The sequence below is a fragment of the Perca fluviatilis genome, chromosome 7 (assembly GCF_010015445.1).
Source record: "Perca fluviatilis chromosome 7, GENO_Pfluv_1.0, whole genome shotgun sequence".
NCBI lineage: Eukaryota > Metazoa > Chordata > Actinopteri > Perciformes > Percidae > Perca > Perca fluviatilis.
The window spans coordinates 4,695,422-4,718,880 of NC_053118.1; the positions used below are offsets into that span (position 1 = coordinate 4,695,422).

The following is a 23,459-nucleotide window of genomic DNA, read 5'->3' on the forward strand; positions in this document are numbered from 1 at the left end:
AACCCGTCGCCCTTGATCGGCTTGTTTGATGTCCTGCCAACTGACCACTCACTGCCGTCCTTTCAGGCTGATTTTGTTGCTTTTCTTACACTATTAGCAAGGCATGCTATCCTTATGCAGTGCAAGAGTCCCCATCCTCCCTCCCACACCCACTTTATAAAGGATGCCCTTTATGTTATGAAACTAGAGAAAATAAAACTACTCCTTCATGGCTCCACTATTACATTTTCTAAAATCTGGCACGTCAGGTCAGGTCCCTGCGGCTAGATATTGTCCCCATGGGCGGTGTGCCCCCCGACACTCCACCAACATCATAAACCCTCTAGTCTAACCCTGCTTACTTTGTTTCTGCAGTACTCAGTCACCAGTGTTACAATATAAAGGCATGCCACCTGCCAAAGTGGCTAGTGAGAGAGACTGTGTTACCCGCCACTGCCAAAATCTTCCCGCATTTGGCAGGTTGGTGGGTGCTAATGTCAAGCCCTGGTAACTAGGCATATTAATCACCATATTCTAGAATCGATTACCCATAAAAATTGTAATGTAAATGAATAAAAAGCTTATAACATTACAACAAAATCCAAGTCATAACAGTGGTTACAGTGTATAAACTAAGCTAAGATAGTCTACCTCAGCCTTATCAAAAATGGCATATGTATAACAAGGGTTTGAAGTTCTACACATTAAATTCAGTATGAATGTTCATTTCCAGTGCTAAAGAGTACAGGCAGTAAAACGAAGAAGAAGAAAAAACTGTTCAAATACAGAGTGAAATGCATGACTTCAACCTAAATTAATTAAATATACTGTGTAGAAATTAAATTACATAAAAGTAGGTCACTTCTTGGGAATTTGGATAAAACAGGTTTTAATTTTGAAAATAAAAAATTTGTTAAATTACAAAATCTGAAGGTATATCATTCTCAAATTCTTGGCTGTTCAGAAATGTACTGGTGCAACCTCCTCATTTTGTATTTTTTTCATAAAATAGACGTTTTTCCAGTTATTACTTTGTTTTTGTCAACACCGTCAGACACAATAAAAAGCACATTATTTTTATTTGGTCTCATATGTCATTAATTTCATTTTCATTTTTTATACTGTTTCACGTGTACTCCTTTAAAAGATCTAACATCATAAAATGTTTACTTTAAGCCGAAATAGAAAAAAGTAATGTTTTTTTTATTTAACAAACATTTATTTGTATTAAAAGAGACTAGTACCTTGGGTGCCTGGATAGCTCTGTTGGTAGAGTGGGCGCCCATATATAGAGGTTTAATCCTTGATGCAGCGGGCCTGGGTTCGACTCTGACCTGTGGCCCTTTGCTACATGTCATTCTCCCTTTTCATGTCTTCTGCTGTCCTATCAAAATAAAGGCTGAAAATGCCCCCAAAAATTATCTTTAAAATCTATCTTTTATTCATTTAAAACAAATAAAACTCCCTCTGACGGTGGTGACTTTAGAACTGAGGTTGGTGACACTAATCTGGTGACAGTGGCCTCATGACAACATACAATTCCAAAATGTATACCACACAAGATGGCTTCTTGCTTAACAACTTAATTTAACTATTGGGTCCAAAAAATAACAATCCTGAGAATGCATATCATGTGAGTAGTTTTTTTTCACCACCGTCAGACATCACCACCATTTTCTGTGACGTACAGCCTGATGGTGGTGACAAAAACCTCCAAATGGTCCTTAACAGAGGCTAGAATATAATTGTTGATCACAATAAATACGGGCTCATGGCTGTGGTTTGGCCTCAAGGCCGAATCACAGCTGTGAGGATATCCACGAAAACCTGACGGTGACGTCTACCTCTACTCTTTCACATGATATGCATGAGTTGTTCACATTAGCCATCTTGTTTCCCCTCTATTGCTAGCTACTTCAGACCTCTTCTTAAAAAGTATACATTTGTCATAATCTAATCTAATATTTTTAATACAAAAAAGACAGTGTTGACATGTTATGGTTGCGACAGTGGCAGTGTCCAAATATATGAACGAATATATGAAGTTTAAGAGAAAATAGCAAACTTAAAGGGATACTTCACCGATTTAGCATTCAGCTTTGTATCAGTAGAAACCCGTTAGTATTTCTGAATGACCGTGCTTCCCTCCCTCATATCTCCCTGAGACGAGAGATCTCTGCATTGGGGGTCTGGAAAAAATCTTCCAATGACGTAAAATGACGATTTTTGCGTCATCGGAAGATTTTTTGGCCAGAGGCAAAGGACCATAGACAGTATATAATGGACCAATAGACCCCGTTGCTCTGGATGGAGACCAGTGAAGGCTATTAGAAGCACTTTTCCGGTGATGGCCAGCTTTACTGCGCAGCCTCCAACTGAGAGAGACAACGTAAATGTGACGTGAGCAACGTGTCTGAAAGTTGTAAGCCTTCTGGTAGCTGTGCCAAGAGAAATCTCAATCATTCCCAATCTTACAGAGATGGAGAGTGTAGGTATATGTAAGGAGATAACATATGCACAGGCTAATTATTGCTAACTAAAATGCTAGTTAACATTAGTAATTAAACCTAAACAGCTCATGTAAGTCGAAACTGCCTGCAAGCTGTACTATACGGTAATTCCTCTACTATGTGACACAATCGTTAGCCTATTTTTATAAAAACATCTGCTACGGAGCCATAACGTGAGATACAAGCTAATGGAGCCTTTTATACATTGTCTTGTTTCTTTAGAACTAAACAATGGACAAATAGAGTCTTTAAACGCTACCAGGCCTGCTAGCCCTCCAAGCTAGAGATGCTCTGTCGCCGGGTAAAAGAGGTGGGCTGTGTTAACACGGACTGGTGCAGAAATGAAATCCAACTAGCTACTGCTAACTGCTGGTGGAGCTTGTGACTGTTAAATGCCGACCATTCGACATTCCACGCTAAATTACGGCTACTCAGTGTTTAGCTACACCAATGCTAGTATGCGTTAGCTGAACTTTACGTATCCTGCTTGAAAGTGTCCGCTCATTAGACAACAAACTGGACTACATCCAACTTCAATGAAACTCTCACCGCGAGTTCAGAGACTGCTGTGTGGAGTTTGTGACTGTTAAATGCCGACCATTCTACATTCCACGCTAATTCATGTCTGTGTTTATACTCAGTGTTTACAGCCCACCAAGCGCTAATGCTAGTATGCGTTAGCTGAACTTCACGGAGCATATAATGTGTGTGCACCAAATGTAGCCTGTTTTTATATAATGTCGTTTTTATATATTTTAAATGTGTAACACCACTTCAGTCACAATGAAACGTTGTTTCGTGTATATGGTTGAAATGACAATAAAACTTTGAATGCCTCTGTTTGTCTGTCAAGCGGTAGGCGTGGCTTGGGAGTGGACTCATAAAGCAGCGAAGCAGGTGCATTCCGGGATTTGGTGTCTTTCATCCATATAAGCCAAAAACACATTTTCTGGCTTTTCTCGGCCTAGAAGGCACCAATTAAAAAAAAAAAAAATCACATTTCTACTACATAAGTGACCCAATTTAAAGATATATTCAGCTTTCCAGTGGTGAAATATTCCTTTAAGGGAGCTTGAGTGATCTTGAAGCATGCAGTAGAGCTGAAGGTTTGAAAATGGGGTCCGCAGGAATGTAGTTGACCTTGTAGTTGCCTGATTTTATTGCTTTTTATAAATATCTAACGGTGGTGACGAATATGTGGGACACATTTTGAGCAACCACAAAATAATAGTAAATATTGTTAAAAACTCACTGTTTGTATTTTTTAAAACATATTACAATGTACTATTTCATGTGGTAAAGATATTATTTAATTCAATTATTACTTTATCAAGTTGAAATGATTATCTCCTATCCGAGGACGACTGATTTTGTAGGCAATGGGCCAGCAAATAATCATTAAATTAATTAAAGATTTAAATAAACCTATAAAAGAACCACATATGTGCAAAGGACCCCCTGATTATAATCTTGATTCTTTTTATTCATGAAAATGTTATTAATTTCCAACAGAATTGGCACTTTTGTTAGGGGACATGTTTTTGCCAAAGTTTCAAGAATCAGTGAGGTACAAACACAAAAGTACAAGATATGATTTAAAATGTGCAAACGCATAAACCAAATACTACAAAACAATCTTAACAAGGCTATCAGTCTGCTTTTAAACTCAGTCACATCATTGTGGTGGTATCTAGGAATAATGCTATAGTTGATATTTATTGTAAGCTGATACATTTTAAAGTTAATGATCTCATGAATAAATTTAATTTACTTTATACTCACTGACATCATTTCAGCTAAACTAATGACAGATCAGACTCTGAGAAACAATAAAGTATAACGTGCAAAATAGAAGTATAAGTAGAATAAAATAGACCCAACTTATGACAAAAATGAATTGCTACCTATTTTAATAAATTTTTATTAACGTTAGTTGTAACATTGTAATGCCCCTTATTGCTAAATCACCTCAACACACTCCTGTAGGGAGTTGGGTTGGTCCCCCAAGTCCCCATATGGACCAAACTATGGTGGTGGACTGGTAGCTAGAGAGGTGCTAGTTCACCTCCTGGGCACTGCCAAGGTGCTCTTGAGCAAGGCACCGAACCTCCAACTGCTCGGGGGGCCTGTCCATAGACAGCTGCAGCCCCCTCACTCTGACATCTCTCAATTAGTGCATGTATAGGTGCTGATGTGTGTGTATTTCAGGCCTCTGTGTAATGTGAATTCTAATAACAGAGTGAAAACATTGTAATTTCCCTTGCAGGATGAATAAAGTATAAATTATTATTATTATTACCATTCATCCGGTTCCACAGCTGAATGAATGAAATGCTCCAAATGTAACAAGATACAAGTATCTCATATTTTGGCATTAAGTTTTCACCATAGTTGATTCATTTCCTGTGAAGTTAACGTGCCACAGCGCCACTCTGCCATTGCAACCCATTTTGGGGTTGGAGGGTGTAATATTCTTAAATCCTAAAATCCTGTCAACCATGTTTTCAACAGGAGAAAGCATTTTGCTGCCACCTACTGTCTACACAGTCATCAAGTGCTGCCTACACTTAATCCCCCGCTTTCCAATGCCACGGCCTTGGCAACAAGGGCGTCAAATAAAACCAGTGACAGTGTTTGCATTGTTTTACTACTTACACAATTATTTTAAGAATATAGTATAATATTTAAGTATAAATTATTAAAGTATAATTATTTACAATACAAAGCGTGATTTCTGCCTATGTAACCAGTGGCACAAATGAAGGTGTTACTCTTTATGGAGAACACTACCTCATGAGCTCTCAGTCCCCTCTTTAACTGCAGGCTTGCTATACTGCTGATTGTGTTTTTTTGGCTTCTAGGGTTGTGAATCCAAATGTTATTTTCAGATATTGGTAGGACGAACAGTCTCCAGCGGCGGCTGCTGCAGTCTATATCTGATATGTGGGTCTACTTGAGTGAGAAATCACTCCTCTCCAGTGTTTTCCTTTCAGCATAGTTTACATTCCAGAGGATGGAGGATTCTGTCTCCAGAAATCACGGTTAGAAAACAAAATGTGTTACTTTTACTGTACAACACGCCCCTCCTGTGTCATTAGTATGCATAACAGGCACACTCCGGTGAACAGGTCGAGGTTGGAGGTCAAGGGTGAGTGGAGCTAATGCTTTCATGCTCTTGATTCAGCTCCTCTCGGGTGTAATATGCGCCTGTCAATTTGTTTGAGCTGCGGATTTACATAATGAATTTATATTAGCCAGTGTTTTCCATACACTCCCTCCTTTACTCCCCCTCTCTCTTAAGTTTCTCTCTTTCTCTCTGTTGCAATTACTTCCCTTGCTCTCTCCCTCTCTCTACACTTGCGCTCGTTCTCTGCACCTCCCTTCTCCACTCTCCTCATCCTCCTCTCATCAAGTTAACCAAGTGTCCAGAGAGCAGTGTTTAAATGCAAACAGGCCTCATTTCCAAACTGACGCCACAGCTCAAGTATGCCTTGCATACAAGAGCCTGAGCCCCGCTGAGAGGCCTCGACAAGAGATGGATGGATGGAGATGATGGAAAAAGAGAGAGAGTGACTGACTGATGGAAATGGAGAGAGCACTGGGGACGTAAAGTGCGAGCATAATAAGAAACAGAGCAGCAGGGGGGCGGAGCTCGTAGGTGTCGGGCCCTATTGACATTTCTGCCAGAAAAGAGGTGATGAAGAACGAACTGCTTTGTTAGTCACAACATTCTTCTTTCCCCTTACAATGATGCATTTTTAGGTCTGCATCAGCATTTAATCATGTTCACCACAAGTGTAGTATTTTCTGTTTTTTGGACTTCAGTAATATACCCCAAAACAGATTATAACAGAGTATTTGAGCTCTGTAGACTTTCATGATTCTGTGTATTACACTCATTGTGTGTTAATGTTTGTTTGTACTGTAAAAAACACTCAAATAATCGCAGAGTCTTCGATAATAATAGCAGAGATGTTGCAGGCTGGTCACAAATAAAGGATGGGTGAAAAACTTTGGATGAAAAAATGTTGATGAGTGGGTGAAATTACCTGTATTTAAATAGCTAACCTGCTAAATTCAGCATAACGCATATTTCCACAGTACTAAGTCCATCATTATAACAGTCATGTCACATTCACCACTGTTTCACTTTTTTCCCCTGACAGAAATACACTTTTTTATACTCTTACTAGTTCCAATAGCTTCTATTTTGCGGTTTATAAAATTTCCGTTTTAAAGTGAAACTATACAACCTTTGAAAGACAAGTAGGCTAGGTTGTGGTGGCTGGTATAAACTTACATTAGCAAACTGACATTAGGCTACTGAGTTATTTTGCCGACTTAATGATATTCTACTTCTACTGTAACATTACAATTGCACATTTAGCTGTTTGTGGGAGACAGAATGGACCCAAACGCTAGGCTCAGCAAAAACAGGTTTATTAGGAAAAACAGTAAAGAGGGGTGGAGTGGGGAGGCAGACGCCAAGGACAAGAGTGAGGGCTCAGGGGCTGAGGTAGGATGGTGAGGGAGCTTACTGGGATAGGATGGCGAGGGAGCTAGGAGAGCGCGGGGAAACCGGGGGGCCGAGGGACCCGAGGGGGAGGCACTGGAGTCCGGGAATAGGTGAGTTGAGGAGGGGATGGCTGGAAGTAGAAGCGTAGGCAGGGTGTAGCAGAGAGCTGTGAAGAGGGGACCGAATGGTGAAGCCAGCTGACAGGAGGTAACTGAGAGGTATGGAGGAGATGGCTGCAGGGAGAAACACAGAGAGAGTCAGTAACAGACAAGGACAGGTAAGTACAAAGATTTTTAGAGAGCTTGTATTGCGTGTCAACAGGATGACTGAAGCAACAATCAAGCAAAGATGATGAGTGGATCCGGGGTTCATATATTGGGCTTGATTGTAGATGGCTGGCAGGTGTGTACGGCGGGAGAGGTGATTGTGGAATGACGAGCAGGTGTGTGTAGTCAGCTGGCAGAAGCGGGCAGGAGGAGGGGAAAACACAGGAGACACAGAAAGAGGCAAGGCAAACAGAGAAAACTGACAGTGGAAATGAAATAGAACTAAGAAACTAGAACACAAAACAAAAGCTCACAGCCAGCCGACCCCAACCATCACATTTAGCATTCGTAATCATCACTTGTGTTTAGCAAAAGTTATATATGCTTAAGTTCTCAACGAACTCAACAATTCTTGCAGATGTTTAACAATAAAACAGTATTTGGGCACTTTGAATCTATGAACCTAAAATTAGAAACTAGAGTGAAAGCTATTTTTGTAGAGTTGAAAAACCCATCTCCCCACAAGGTCCATTAGTTTGGTGTTCGGAAGCTTGCAAGGTTAAAGGTGTTTATTTATCATGTGCACAACAATTACAGGGAAGCAGTTGACAATGAAAATCTTAAGTCTCAGGCTTCCTCCAACAATGCTAATAAAATATGTATAAGAAGAAAAGCAGGATCACACAGGAAAAACAAAATCACAATCTAACACAAAGTAGTGAAAGTTAAGATAAGGAATAACATTTAACAAAATAAAGTAATATATATTTCACATGAATAAACTACAATAACCATGTATAAATACATTCTAGTTTTTTAATTCTGAAAAAACATTTGGGAGAAGGAGGCAACACACAAGCATATTAAGCAGCTGTAGAAAACTTTTCGTTAGGTCATTGTCTGTACTATTCTGTAGTGCAGAGACTGCCTCCTTTTTGGGTTCTCAAGTACAATGAACTTTGATATATCTTCAGTGGCCCTATCTATTATTTGATAATGTAATTATTCTAACAGACTGATATGATCAACACCTATTGGCTAAATAAGCTGACTGCATCATAGTGTCCATGGACGCCTGACAGCCCAACTGAACCAGCTGCTGAGAGATGGGACCCGCCCAGAGTGGTTGCACAACATGGAAGATCCTATCAGGCATAATTGCATCTGAGATAAGTAGACACATGGCTCAATACGTGAGCGGGGTCCAGAAAGTAATTGGCAAAGACACCAGGGGAGCCAACTACTGGTTGACAGAGCAGTCTGCCGTGACTGTAAGAACAGACACACTAACCTGTGCACTGCCTGGATCTACTACTAGAAAGCCTATGACTCAAAGCGGCACTCATGGATACTGGAATTCTTGTAACTGTATAACAGCAACAGTACACAAGAGCCTTATTCAAAAAAATCACTGGGGCTGTGGAAGACGACTCTGAAGACCAACTCAAAGCCAATCGTACAAGTGAACATCAAGTGCAACATATACATAGATAAGAAGATGCTCTGTCCCCCGCTGCTGTTCCCCCTCAGTCAGATCATCGCTAAGAGAGGCTACAGATACAGGTTCTGAATTGGAGTAACCATCAACCACCTCCTCTAAATTGATGACGTCAAGCTGTATGCCAGAAGTGAGCGGGATATTGACTCACTGATCCACATCACAAGGTTCTACAGCAATGACATTGGAATGTTATTTGGACTAGATAAGTGTGGTGGATTGGTATGAAAGAAAGGTTAGTCTGGATCAACGACAATTCATTTACCGCATAATTGCCAGAACATCCGTCGCCAGCGGGACTTCCACCAGATGTCCCTTGACTTGCAAAACTCTGTTAGTTCGAGCTAGCAAGTTATTTGCTGAAATGGCAAGTTTTAAAGACAATTTGGATTGTGCAACAAGGCAGGCCTGCTTGGTTCAAGGAATTGTTAAGACAAATAATGTTTACGGCATTTACTATCCAACTAGGACATTTTGGGACTGATTGGCGGTGATTTGCTATGGACAAAATACACACCGCGATACACTGGTAAGAGCATGTTTAACCATGTGTCCAGCTAATTTAAATAGCTAACATTACTGTATTGTGCAGTGACTGACTGGGAACAAAAAACGGCCCTGGCATTTCCACCTACCAGCGGCCCAACGGTGGGGAGGGAGGTGGGGAGGGGGTCGCAGATAGAACTTTTGACGCACGGAAAGAACACGCACTTTTGATAGCCCCAGTGATGGTGAACGTAAGCTCTCATGCTATAAACAACTGCACCAAAACATAGACATATATAAAAGAAAAAATGAATAAATCATCAAAGCCAGCCGCTCCATAATAATATAATATTCTGAAGTAGCCAAACTTACTGTACTACACTCCCTCCTGCAGCATTGGTCTCCATCTCTGTTGCTTCTGGTAATCCACATTCAGACCCACAGCAGGATTGTTGTTCTGTGTTGGTTAGTTCCATAGATTCGTTATCCATGTCTATCTCTTCATCCTCCTCTTGCTCGTTTTGTTCTTCCTCTTCCACATATTCCTCACTGTCCTGTCTTTCTCCCTGGTGTGCTGGCTCAGATGTGTCGCTAACATACTAGCTAGCAGTATTAGCGCTAATGCTAGCACTAATACTGCTTAGCTGCTTAGCAGACCATAGACAGTAGAAAAGACGCAGACTGTCTACTCGATTCTGTCTTGAAATTCCCAGAAGGCATTGCTTCATTTTAACTTTTGCAAACAAATATTTACATAAAATAAATGCAGGTAGATCTGTTTTATTTCAAACCATGCACGTTTAAGTTTTTGAAAATCTGATCTGAATAATATAAGTAATTTTGCTACAAAACAATACAGACTAATGTAAAAGTTCGTGACTGTAGAGGGTAACCGTGACTGTGATCGAGAGACTCATATGTGTTATAAATACTGATCAGATAAAGCCTTATCTGTATAGGTGTGAAGGACTTGAACAAATTTGGCTATTGGATGGCGAAAGAACTTTATTATTGACGCTTGAAATGGGGCCGAGAGAAATTATATGGGCCACTGATTACAATTAAGTGGCCGCATGGCTGTTACAATCATGCGTCTCTCTGATTGGCCTGCCGGCCCAAATGCCAGATTACCAGTCCTTCACTGGTATTGTGTGAACAGGGTGTTATGGTTGGGGTCGGCTGGCTGTGAGTCTTTGTTTTTGTTTCCTAGTTCTATTTGATTTCCACTGTCAGTTTCCTCTGTTTGCCTGCCTTTTTCTGTTTCCTGTGTTTTTCCCCTCCTCCCGCTTTCTCCTGCCAGCTGACTGCACACACCTGCTCGTCGTTCCGCAATCACTTCTCCCTGCCGCCAGCCAGCTACAATCAAGCCCAGTATATAAACCCCAGATTCACTCATCATCTCCGCTTGATCGTTGCTTCAGCCACCCGGGTGAAACGCCGTACAAGCTCTCAGAGACTCATTTTGTACTTACCTGTCCTTGCCTGCGCTAACTCTGTCTGTGTTTCCTCTTACAGTTATCTCCTCCATTTCACTCCGCTACCTCCAGTCAGCTGGCTTCACCATACGGTCCCCTCCTCACGGCTCCCTGTTCCGCCCTGCCTCCGCTCCTGTGTTCAGCCACTCCTCCTTTGACTCCCCGGACTCCAGTGCCTCCTCCTCGGCTCCCCTGGCCCCGGTTTCCCCACGCTCCCCCAGCTCCTTCTCCATCCTACCTCCAGCCCCAGAAAACCCTCACTGCTGCCCTCGGCATCCGCCTCCCCACTCCCATCCAGTTTCTGTTGCCCAATAAATCTGTTTTGTCGAGCCTTGCTTTTGGGTCCGTTCTGTCTCATCATAACACAGGGGTCCATTTCAGAAAGCAGGTTTAGTGAAAACTCTGAGTTTGTTAACCCTGAGATGAGGGAAACTCTGAGTTTTCTGTTCCAGAAAGAGAGGTAACATAACCTCAGAGTCAGTTACTATGGTAACTCAGCCTGTGAACTTAACCTGGTCGGGAGCAGGTTTTCTTCAATAAACCTTGAGTTTCTCTCAGTCTCCTCCCTCTGACACAGCGCTCTTTCATTTCCTCATTCATTCATTCAGTCTGTATCAGGCGCATTTTAGCGCAGTTTGTAATCTGCATGAATAAAACAACAGGGCTGGTTTATTAACTGTGTTAGGCAAACTATAAAACGTTTTTGTTCCGAACATGGCATTTCCTTTTGTCATCGATCCTGTTGATGAAGAAGCTGTAATACTTTGTTAGTTAAACATACGTCGGGAGATGATATTGAGGCCCCGACTATAGATGTATTTTCATTTCCATCTAACTACCTATTAAAGCTGTATCGTTTTTCTTCACAGTCCATCAGATATGTAGATAAACTTATTCGTCCTCATATCACTAACGTCACCACCCATTGTGGACATGCTCTTACATCCCAGCAGATTGTCGCATTACATTTTTTTGCAAATGGCAGTTTTGTCAACATTGTTGATGCGTAGCATATTAGTAAAGCCACTGTAGCAAAGCGCTGTCAGAAAAGTGTGACTCGCTCTGAAACGTTTCGTAAACGTTTTTGATTGGAATGCACTTCAAAAAACCCTGAAACTCAAAACCCTTATCTCACTAACTGCCTTCTAAGTACGTCTGTCTGAGCTCCTGTCCCATCACTGTACATGCTAACCATATGTTGTCCTGCACGCTTACGCTTTTCTTGGCCAGGTTGTCGCTGCAAATGAGAACCTGTTCTCAACGGCCTACCTGGTTAAATAAAGGTTAAATAAAATAAAAATACAAAATCATAATTCTGTTAACGATGGTGCTGCAACCTCAGAATGGGATTAGTAGTAGTTTACTTTTTCGCCCGCAGGATTGCACCTAAATAAAATAATAGGTGTAGCCTACTACCACTCCAGTTTTCACCAGTAATATTATAGGTTACCTGTGATTAAATATGAAATTAATACACTATTAGACCTTACGCATTGACTCGAGCAGCAATTTTCTCCCATACCAATTCTTGTTATTTTGCAGCAGCAGCCGTGTTGCTTTTTTTTAACAAAATACATATCCAAACTCGCTATATGTGCGCATGTGTATTTCCGCCGACCAGTTTGTTTGTGGTTGTTACCATGGTGAATCGTAGTATCATGGCTCCATTCATGCTGCCTTTTTATTGTGGTGGTGCACACACTTAACTGATTGAAGCAACTCGAATCAGCTGTTCTGGAACCGAAAACTCAGAGTTTCTCCCATCTCAGCGTAAATCAACTCAGAGATCAGGGTTAGACTTAAGCCCTATTCGCACGGGATAAGTATTATCTAGGGACCTCGTGTGAATTATAAATTACCCACCCACGTCTGAGTTTCATCTGGCGCATTCGAACGGGATAAGCGAAGCCTGGGATTTTACTCGAATTTACTGACATTAAGCAACAGTAGAAACATGGGTGTGGGTAGCTCTGCTACGTGTGTTTGTGTAAGATGGTAAGATCTCGAGGACACACACGCACACACACACACACACACACAATCTCAACCGGGTAGTCAGTCATCGTCCGAACTGCGACCTCTCCTTTTTCTTTCTCTCACTTTTTTCTCCGGGTGGTGTCAAGCTGGGTCCGGTTAGATGGATAAAACAAAACATTTCACCAGGTTAAAATCTATTAGCTTGATTTATTTGTAACATTAACCTCTAATTATGAAGTGAGCCCCCTCGCTTGATTGTGCATTATTTTTGATAAGCTATTGCTTGGAGATGTCTTGTCGTTATCTCTAGATGTATGATACAAACATAAAAAATATACTTACCACATGCTGCTATACATGTCATCCATCGCCATCTAATCATTCTTTTGTCTTCGCACTTGTGGTGGTTTTCATCTTTCTCTTTCTGCAAATTGTATATGATGTATAGCGGACATGACCCAGCACCCAAAACACTGTCAAAACACTCCAACGCACCCTCCATTCTTCGCCAAAGATGGATAAAAGGCGCAAAAGAAGGAAATAGGTACCTTGAAAAACAAAAAGCCCCGCCCAAATCCTGGACAAAGCAAAGATGCCGATTCGCACGGGACTAATATTATCACAGGACCTCCGTTTTCAGCGAAATATGGTAGGTCATTTGCGGGGGAATTATTACTTTACAAATTACAGACATGACCGATTCGCACGGGATTAAGATCACAGACAACCTCCGCAATTATTACAAATGACTGGAGGTCACCAGGTAATACTTATCCCGTGCGAATAGGGCTTTAGAGTTTGTTAAACCTGCTTATTGAAACGGACCCAGTTAACTTAATTTAATATTTGATGTGGCATTTTCTTTACGGGGTGCAAATGTTTCGCAAAAACAAGTTCCTTGCCGGGACCAATTTGCAGATATACCACCGCTGCGACCAGAGCTTTTCACCGCCCAAGACCATTGTGATTGATTTAAAGAAATGCAAACAACCCAGGCTGTTTTCTTGTCCTATCCAGGAGTGAGACTAAAGAAAGGTCACATCAAGGCGTGGAACTACCAAAAAGCAACATTCACTTGATAGATCTGCAAAGCCACGATAATTACCATCCCTATAGAGATCATTAAAGGGACACTTCACCGATTTAGCCTTAAGCTTTGTATCAGTAGAAACACGGTAGTATTTTTGAATGACCGTGCTTCCCTCCCTCATGTCCCCCTGAGAGGGGAGATCTCTGTATTGTGGGTCTGGAAAAAAGCCTCAGATGTCGCAAAATGACGATTTTTGCGTCATCTGAGGATTTTTTTGCCCAGAGGCAAAAGACTACAGCCAGTATTAGGAGCCACTTCCGCATAGCCCATAGGGGGTTGGACTGTCGGCTTTTTCCGGAGATTGCCGAGGAAAAAATTAGTGTCAGCCATCTTGAATCCTCGCTTAGCTTCTCAGCAGGAGCAGAAACTGTTCATCCCGACGGAAATTTTAGAACAACAATTATGTGCATTCAAACTACCGCACACGTGTACCACCGGGATACATTGGTACACATCGGAGAATAAGCAGGACACTTTATTACAGACGCAATACTCCACACACTACGTGAGCTTCGCCTGCATGGAGACCAGCGCTGGTGCTCGATGCCTCTGGCCGGTAAAGAGAACTCATCAGCGGGGAGTGTTGAACGAGTGTGCCGGTGGAAAGCTAACGCTAGCCGGCCACCTGTTCCACCAATCCTGCTTGCAAGTGTCCGCTCATTAAACAAACTGGACTACATCCAACTTCAACTTTTTGTTGTTGTGGAAATATTGCTGTGGACAATCCAGCCTTCTGCTCTGTCACCGGGTAAGACTAGCTAGTGGAGGTGGGCTGTGTTAACACGGACTGCCTGTTGCAGAAATGTGGTGATTTGTATCCGACTAACTGCTAACTGCTGGTGGAGTTTGTGACTGTAAAATGCCGACCATTCTGCATCCCACGCAAATTTACGGCTGTGTTTATACTCAATGTTTATGCCACAGCCCACCAAGAGCTAATGCTAGTAGCTATGTGTTAGCCTTCTTTTATGGCTTGGTTGAATTCTAATGTAGAATGCGGTCCGTTATTTCTTGATAACAGACCGCTGCTAAGGATAACACACCGTTGCCATGCATAGCAGAGCGTTGCCATGGACACAGTTCTGTTCACTCTGGAGCTATCAATCAATCCGCTGAAAGAAGTCCGGATAATGTATCAGCTGTGGCAAAAAAGTATATGTTTTAAATGTGTAACACCACTTGAGCCACGGTGAAACGTTTTTTCGTGTTGAAATGACAATAAAACACACTTGTTTAGTTGATCGCCTCACTGTCTGTCTGTAAAGGGTAGGCGTGGCTTGGGAGTAGACGCTAAAGCAGCGAAGTAAGTGCATTCTGTGATTTGGTGTCTTTCATCCACATGAGCCAAAAACACATTTTCTGGCTTTTCTCGGCCTAGAAGCCACCAATTTCTAAAGCAAATTCACATGTCTACTACATAAGTGACCCAATTTAAATATATATATTCATCTTTCCAATGGTGAAATATTCTTTTAAACGGTTTCCAGGCCTTTGTCATGCCATGTAGAAAAATGTGGTATCAGATAATGCAGACTGGAATTGTTTTTTTCAGTAAAGGAAATAACAAAAAAAAAAAAATATTAATAAAAATGTGACCTGATGGTGAACTAGTTGGGTGAAGGACGAGCTCCGTATAGTGCACTGCTGTATTTATCCTTTTCAAGATTCTGACCAGTCACTGCTTGACGCTCTGTTAAACTGCCTCCTTCTACTTGCAAGAGAATAAATAAAATAACATTGATAACTCCAGTGAGTCAGACAATCTTAATTTCCAGCTTCATCACCGAACACCAAGAGAGATTTTCCACAACAATTTAGTGTCAGAAGTGGGATCGGTTGAGAGTCCGTCGGAGATCCGTAGGGTACCGAGGCTGATCACCTTCCTCTACCTCCACAAAATGAGATTAAGAGACGAGAAGATAAAGACGCCCAACGGTCACCGATCGCCTCCACAGCGATCCAGACGAAAATAAATAATCTCCTAAATTCAGTGGGAAGTTGAAATTCCATTTTTCTTTTTACTAGACAGTTATCATATACAGTACATGAAGTATATTTTGAATTACAAGATACTGTAAGACAAACAAAAAGGTTTAAAACAAACTGTAAAGCTCGGGGGAGTTCTGTTTTGTGTTACTCAGTGCCTCGGTGAGCCAGAGCAGACCGGATTTCACTCCCCCTACAGCTACAACACCGATGACAAACTGTACCAAGGTTTGCCAGAAGTTCAGCCCGACCTTGCCTGAACTAAGAAGACGAATGATGCTTAAATTAGAAGCCACAGACTGGTCAAAGGGAAAAGCTGATAAAGACTCCATGCTGCAGCACTGACCACATTCCCAAGGCAAGGCCACATTCGAGCAGCACAGCGCAGGAGCAGCGCAGCAGCAGCAGCCCAGACAAAACATTTCCACCTCTTCCTGAATTACTGGAATAAACCGGAGCCGCTGAGCAGTAAAACTCTTGAGAAACTAACAGAGCTGATTTTAAGATCAGAGCAGCAGTCAGCACTAGGCCCAGCAGCAGCCTTGGGAAAAATCTGAAACATCTAACTGAAGCCAAACTCAGAGAAATGCTGGATCAACAAAAAACTCTGTATGAGGTGATATCGAAGAAATGCAGAGGCCAGTGTGGGAGAGGAGGCATGCTTCACATGTAACAAAAGACACTTTTGTCCTATGTGAAGTATCAATTGCACCCATTTTAGAAAATACCAATGTTTGGCAAAATATAAAATTTGTGGTTGATTCAGTTGAACATTCAAAACAAATTCAGTATTTAAGGCCTTGTCCTTCCTGATACAGCTTCTTTCAAAATTAGTCACCTGTTTGTCTCCTGATGTGACAGCGCGATTCTTCCCTCTCATAGGGAGCCTCGGTGATGCCGGTCTGGTCTGGAGCCAAAGCCCATCTATCAGGATCTATTTTAGGACATGGCAAGAGGACAAATCGAAGACAACCAGTGTAGTAGCCAAAGCCCTAATCACTGAAATAATTCCAAGATGGGGAATTCCAACCAAAATCTCAAGTATAGTGGTTTGCATTTTGTGAATGAAGCCATACAACAAGTTAGCACATCCACATAGACCTGAGAACACATCGTGCGTATCACCCAGCCAGTGGGGGAGCAGTGGAGAGAGAGAACCTCACAGTAAAACAAATATTGGCTAAATGCTGCACATAAACAGGCCTACCCTTGACAAAGACAACAGATAGTAGCTGCCCTGCCTCAGCCAGCCCAGAGACCTCTTCATAAGATCCAGAAAGAGCTACATGGAAAAACGCCAGCCACTATAGAAAGTGCCCACACCTGAAGAAGTAAACGGCGTACATCACTAGCAGAGTGTACCAGAAGCCCTTCCCTGATTGTGCATTGAGAGTAGGGATTGGTTTGCTCCAGGCGCCTTTATCTCAGCAGTGCAAAGGTTAGGGGGAAGAGGTGGAAGTCACATTGCTACTTAGGGTGACGCCAAGAAATAAAGCATTGGCATCTATTTAGACAACCGGGCATGTGCGGCCTACAAGCACCCACTCAGGCGTTGACCCGATTATTCAGACAAAAGCGTGATCTGTTTGTTGATACACCTTGGAAGCCATGGCATTGGGACAAAAACGAGCTGTCCCCATATATCCCAGAGCATAACTCATGGTAGTCTTTCTTAAAGTGGTCTGTACACTCAACATTTCCTGACTCATTGGTGATTTTGGCCTTCCTATCACCGCCTAGCCACGAAGATCTTTGTCCTAGCCCCTCAGAAAGCAAACAACTGCTCTCTCATTGCGATAGAGGTGACTTTCCACTACACCTGCAACGAAAGAGTTAAAGACCCAGACAGTTGCACAGCCCAACTGTTTCGTTGGTATAGCCGGAAAGGCAGACTGAAAGAAGTCACACGTGAGCGTATCATAGTCCACTGCCATCATAGTTATCCCTTTAACGATTGTGAGCGCGGTAACTCTACACCCTTGTCCATCCCTCTCTTCAAGACTAAAACCGAACAAATTCAAGATATGCTTCTGTAACAATGGTCTGGAACAGAATATGAGTATGACCTTGTGTGAAAAGTATTATACTAGCCACTTAACCCTCCCCTGGCCACAATCCCAGTGTAAAGCGCGAAATGGCAGTTTTATGACTTGGAGTCCTATCACTGGGATATCTCTCTAAAAAGAAAACGAGAAAAACGGGAGAATGTGCGGTCCTCCACGCAAACTTTGACCCATGTGTACACACATTTTGGAGACAATGGGAATTGGAGACGCAGATGGTGGGGTGGTGAACTGAAGTCAATCATTACACTTAATGTCCTTGTTATCGGTCCGAACTTTAATACTGATCGTGACAAAACCTGCATGAAGAAAAGTGTGTTTGTCTATTAGACTTTCGTCTTCAAATTGTATCTCAGGGTGAGGGATACCACTAGTTTATGCTGTGATTTTGGCAAGGTGTCTACAATCTCTGACAACCCCTCCCAATCTGTCTGCCTGTCGTGTTCTGGTCCTTTGTTTGCAGGTAATGGGAGTGGGCGGGTAGGTGGAGCTGGGAGGGTCGTCTGTACCTGGCCATCTGGGCGTGGCTTACAGAAGGCATAAAGGACTGCCCCCCTGTGAGTCTCAATCTCTCTCAGCTGGTCCTACTGCATCCATCCACCATTTTGTTCTTTGTTTGGTTTGCTGCACCTTACAACACACATCACATCATTCATTCTGTTATGGATCAGCTGTTTTCCCCTTTCCATTTTTGTGTTCTCTCCCCTTTTCCCTATGTGTCTGTCTGTGTTGGTTTCCACCTGGAGGTTGCTGGAGGCGTGGTCGAGGAAAGTAGGTCAAGGGGCCTGGCAGTTCTTCTCTGCACAACTACCTGCTCAGCTGCAGCTCATTCCATGATTCAACCCAGCAGTATATATACCCGGGCTGGTCACCTTATTGGTGCCAGTTTGTTACAGCAATCCATGTGGTAACTTGGCTCAGTGTTTCATGTCAGCCCTGAAGTATTCTTATACTTTGTGCTCCTACTTACCTTGTGTTCTCCATCTAGATTCTGCTCTAGACCTGCTAACTTCCCTGCTGTTCCTGTTGAGCTTCCAGTTCACGCCATCCAGTCTCATCGTCACGCTGGGATTTCCCTCTGCGTATCTGAGTGTAGTCACCTCTACCTGCTCACCTTGTGTCCCGGACCTACTGGGGTCTCTTCTGTCGGCCCGCTTCTAGCCTTCTTCTAGCTTCCCTGCCCCAACTCTACTGTCATTGCCTCGTTTAAGTACAATCTGTTCATTAAAAACTCCTTTAAAACTGAACTGTGTTTCCCGTGTTTTTATCTCTGCGTGTTGGGTCAGAACTGAACTGTAACACATTCACTCATCTACACATGGCAAACACGACTGATGTCTTCTACGCTTACACACCCCACCATTTAGCCAAAGGAATGGGGTTCCATAATTAAAGCAGCCTGTCATCCTTGTCTGGTGGTGGTCTTGCCTAACTGTAGCGTGTTGGTACCGTATTTGTTGCGGAGAGAAGGTTCTATGTCTGGAAAAATGGGTTCAATTGAAGACTTTGTTCAGTGTCCAAGTGAAGATTTGCTTTATTCTTACAAAAAAGAACAGTTATTTAGAGTGGCTGACCATTACAGTGTAGATGTCTCCAAGAAGTTAAACAAATATGAGTTGTTGGACACCTTAAAGGCTAAATTAGTGGAGCAGGATCTTTTGCTTGTCCTAGTGGAGACTGCTAGTGTGCCTATGGTAGTGACTAGTTTGTCTGATGTAAATGAGGAAGATAAAGTGTCTATAGCTCCTGTTCTGGCTGGTTTTGGAGCTGGGTTGTCATTTGAGGAGCAGAAACAGCTACTCCTGCTACAATTGCAGCATGGATGCAAGAACGCTATGGAGTTAGAAAAGGCACGACAAGATGTTCGTCTTCGGGAAGCTGAACTAGCCCATGTTCAGGCAAGACAACAGGTAGAGTTGGAGCGCTATAGCTTGGATCTTATAAGTAAGGAAAAGCCTCAGCCTGAGCCACAGAAGGCTGAAGAGTCATTATGGCTTGCTCCTCATACTCCATCATTTGAAGTTTCTGTACATTTGCGGTAAGTTCCAAAATGTAATGAAAGGGACCCTGAAATTTTCTTTGTGTTGTTTGAACGTTTAGCCGAGGCCCGAAGTTGGTCTGACACTGACAGTACTCTACTGCTTCAGTGTATGCTCACTGGCACTGCCCTGGGAACGACCCGCGGGGGGGAGGGAGTTCACCTGCACTGCGGACCCGGGTGTTTTCTGGCCGGAATTAGAGGAGGAGGAGGAGGACATGCTACATCCACGGATCGCCCTGCGCCGCGAGGAACCAATGTGGTCACACATCTTACAAATAGGGGAGGGGGTCTGCGGTCTCAGAAGGTTAGGGGATTTATTTATTGTTTTTTTGTCACACCTTGCACAGAGCTAACAGTTCACCCTTTACTACATTTTTTTTCAGCAAATTACGGTAGGGTACTCGAGACATGTATGCGTGTACATTTTGAACATGGCTGAGCTTTCAATCCTTTCAGTTAACATCAGGGGCTAAATGGGCTGATCAAACAAGCTAAATTCCTGGACTATTTAAGAAGGAAGAACATAGATGTAGCACTTATACAAGAGTCACATTTACGTAAAAGAGATGTAAATCGTCTACAATATAAATACTTTAAGGTTGCTGCCTCATCTAGTGACAACACCAAAACCAAGGGCGCCATTGTGTGGCTGTCGCGGAAATGCACCCTCACCGTAGACAAAAGCAGTAAGGACTTATCAGGCAGAATATATATGTACCACAATAAGGAGTAGGAAAATAGCCTTTGTTTCGGTCTACATATGATGAAAGCTTTTTCCCGCGCCTAACCAATGAATTGCTCTCTCTCAATGAATATTCACTAATTATAGGGAGAGACATGAATGCAGTACTAGACTTAAATCAGGATAGTTCAGGGGTCAACCACACCAAAGCCCAGAAACATATATCAGACAAGTTCAAAGCAGTTGTGGAATCCCAACATCTTACAGCTATATGGAGGAAGCACAATCCTACTAGCAAGGATTAGACCTTCTTTTCCACACGTCACCTCACCCACTCCTGCATTGATTATATTTTGTGCTCCAGTGAACTTAAGACAATGTTCCACACGATAGCAATAGAACCAGCAATTCTGTATGACCACAATGCGTTGATTTAATGAGTCCCTTCTCCAGAACATAGCTTTTGATGCAGAATTTGGAACCAAACTGGCTGAATTTATATCAATTAATACTTACTCAGTTCCTGATCCCGCATATACATGGTAAGTAACTAAAGGGTTTATTAGGGATTTCACATCCTCCTTCGCGGTCAACTTGAAGAGGAAAAGAGAGGCAAGGATTGCGGAGTTGGAAGAATGCTTTAAATCGTTAGAGCAATCTCTTAAAGCTGCTGTAGGTAAGATTGTGAAGACCCAGGACTTTGCCAACAAATTTGAACATCGACAACTTCTCAGTCCCTCCCCCCTTTCTGCTGAAGCCCAAACCGTCTCCTAAGCCCCTCCCACACAACGGAGTTTGACAGAACTGCATGTCAGACAACATTTTCAATAACTAAAACACTAACACAATGTTAACTTTACTCACCAACATAACTCACCAACAGTAAAACGATGCTAACTAGCAGGCTACTGTTAGCCATTTCAGCATCATATCAGACCGACCACTGTGCAAATGTTACTATTATCCTCACCAACGTAGCTTTGTGGACTTTTGACTACTAATAACCAAGTCAAAGATTAATCATTCATGGTAATTATGTTACCTGTCAAGAAGAAATGTGGCTACATCTGCATCGTTCTTCAGATCTTTAAAATCCCGGAGCTCACGCCACCTCTGAAAAGCCACTTCACCACCGGAGTTTTGGGAAACTTTTCTGCAGCTCGGGGAAGGGGGAGGGAAGAACGCTCTTATATGCGTGTGTGTGCATGAGCAGTGATTGACAGGCAGATAGACACCCCCTGTGGCCATGATTGGAGAAAATCAACCGGGAGCGGTGGAATTTTGCCAATCGCACTACAGGCTGCAGGTAGTGCCAGAGGAGCTGGATTTTTTTTATATTACATAATTCATGTAGTTCTACTGGATCATAGGGTCAGTTTCAGCAAATATGACAGAAAGTTACTTTTATAAGACTTACCTACTGCATCTTTAAGACTTGTTTTTCTAAATCTTCACATACTCTACTACTCAACCAACTGCTTCTTGTCAGTTATTGGAGTTATCGTTTGTGGAGCCTGGGCTGTCTACAGAGACTGCGTTTTTTTACAGTGTGAGGAGATGTTTGTTGTATGTGACAAAAAATGTTGTAGCCTAAAAAACGCATCACATCACTTAGAGCACCTTTAATTCAGCAGTATATTTGGAATAATAAACAACCTATGCTAAAATACGCTACCCTGCAATGTACCACAAACACGGGAGGCCTGGCCCTCCCCAACCTTAAAGTGTACCACAGAGCCTTTCAGCTACGGGCCCTCAGAGTGTGGATGGACCCCTCATCTACAGTCCCATGGAGAGAAATAGAGCAAAACCTCACTGGAAGTCTAAGACTGCAAGATCTTGCCTTTACAGGTGTGTGTCCAAAAAAGTGTATGCTAGCCTATGGCCCTATTATCACCAACACATTGACCAACTTTAGGTCGAGGAGCAACTACGCTACTCCAATAAGTGGCATTTGAACACCCCAATTTGGCACAACATACACTTAATGTCTGGTAACAAACCTTTTGTTTATAACCAGTGGAGTGACAGAGGTATTTATACTCTAGACCAGCTATTCAATAACGAAGGTATGTTAAGTTTTGAAGACCTGAGAGCTAGCTTTGAGGCCCCTAGGACATCCTTCTTCCTTTATCTTCGCTTAAGATCAGCCCTAAAATGTTATGGAGTACCATGGGGGAACAGTCTTGAGAAGCACCCAATCATTAAATGGCTTGTTGATCCGGTGAGAGGATTAGTGTCCGGGATTTATGCTAAACTGATGCAATTATCTGTAGGAGAACTCCCAATACTAAATAATAAAATAATAAAAATGGGAGCAAGAGTTGAGCTCGGAGGGGAACTTAATTAATTGGGAGACAGTTTGGGGCAACATTTCCCACTGTTCCAAAAACCCAAATCACCAGCAGATCCACTTCAACATATGCCATAGGACATACTGGACTCCTCAGAAGAGATACATCTCTAAAGTCATTCCTACTCCCTATTGCATGTTCTGCCAACCTGAACAAACTGGAACTTTCCTGCACATGGTCTGGGAGGTGACTGCTGCAGCATGACCTTTCTGTTTGTTAGAACATTTTGGTGTGAGGGGCCAGAAAGCAGAGACAGGAGGACCGTGTCATCTGCAGCTTGACCAGGTGGCAGGTAGTTTGGTTGAGTGGACCTGCAGTTGTCAGTGTAGAGGACGAAAAGTAGAGGATGACGAACGCATTCCTGCGTGAAGCGCGTGGAGGTGTGTATGAGATCAAATAAAGTTTTGTTGACCCATAATCTCTGTGGACGGTTGGTCAGGTTTTCCATTAACCACAACCAACTGGTTGTCCAGATAAAAACAAGTGGAGAGTTTATTACCAAGAATGTGAGGCTGCAAGGCGTTAGCCTGGCCATG

The 23,459-nt window shown here is 42.6% G+C and overlaps 2 long non-coding RNA genes across 3 annotated transcripts; both read left to right on the forward strand.

Moving 5' to 3' along the window:
• Window positions 1–8,356: 8,356 nt before the first annotated feature.
• Window positions 8,357–11,065, forward strand: LOC120562257. Of its 2 annotated transcripts, XR_005639726.1 has the most exons (3): window positions 8,357–9,298; window positions 9,650–9,720; window positions 10,771–11,065. It is a non-coding gene; the product is annotated as an uncharacterized LOC120562257 (long non-coding RNA). The 2 variants fall into 2 exon arrangements; XR_005639725.1 differs by lacking the exon at window positions 9,650–9,720 and having other exon boundaries at window positions 8,359–9,298.
• A 7,128-nt stretch (window positions 11,066–18,193) lies between these two features.
• On the forward strand, window positions 18,194–19,042 carry LOC120562258. The gene is made up of 3 exons (XR_005639727.1): window positions 18,194–18,403; window positions 18,593–18,753; window positions 18,835–19,042. It is a non-coding gene; the product is annotated as an uncharacterized LOC120562258 (long non-coding RNA).
• Window positions 19,043–23,459: the final 4,417 nt, after the last annotated feature.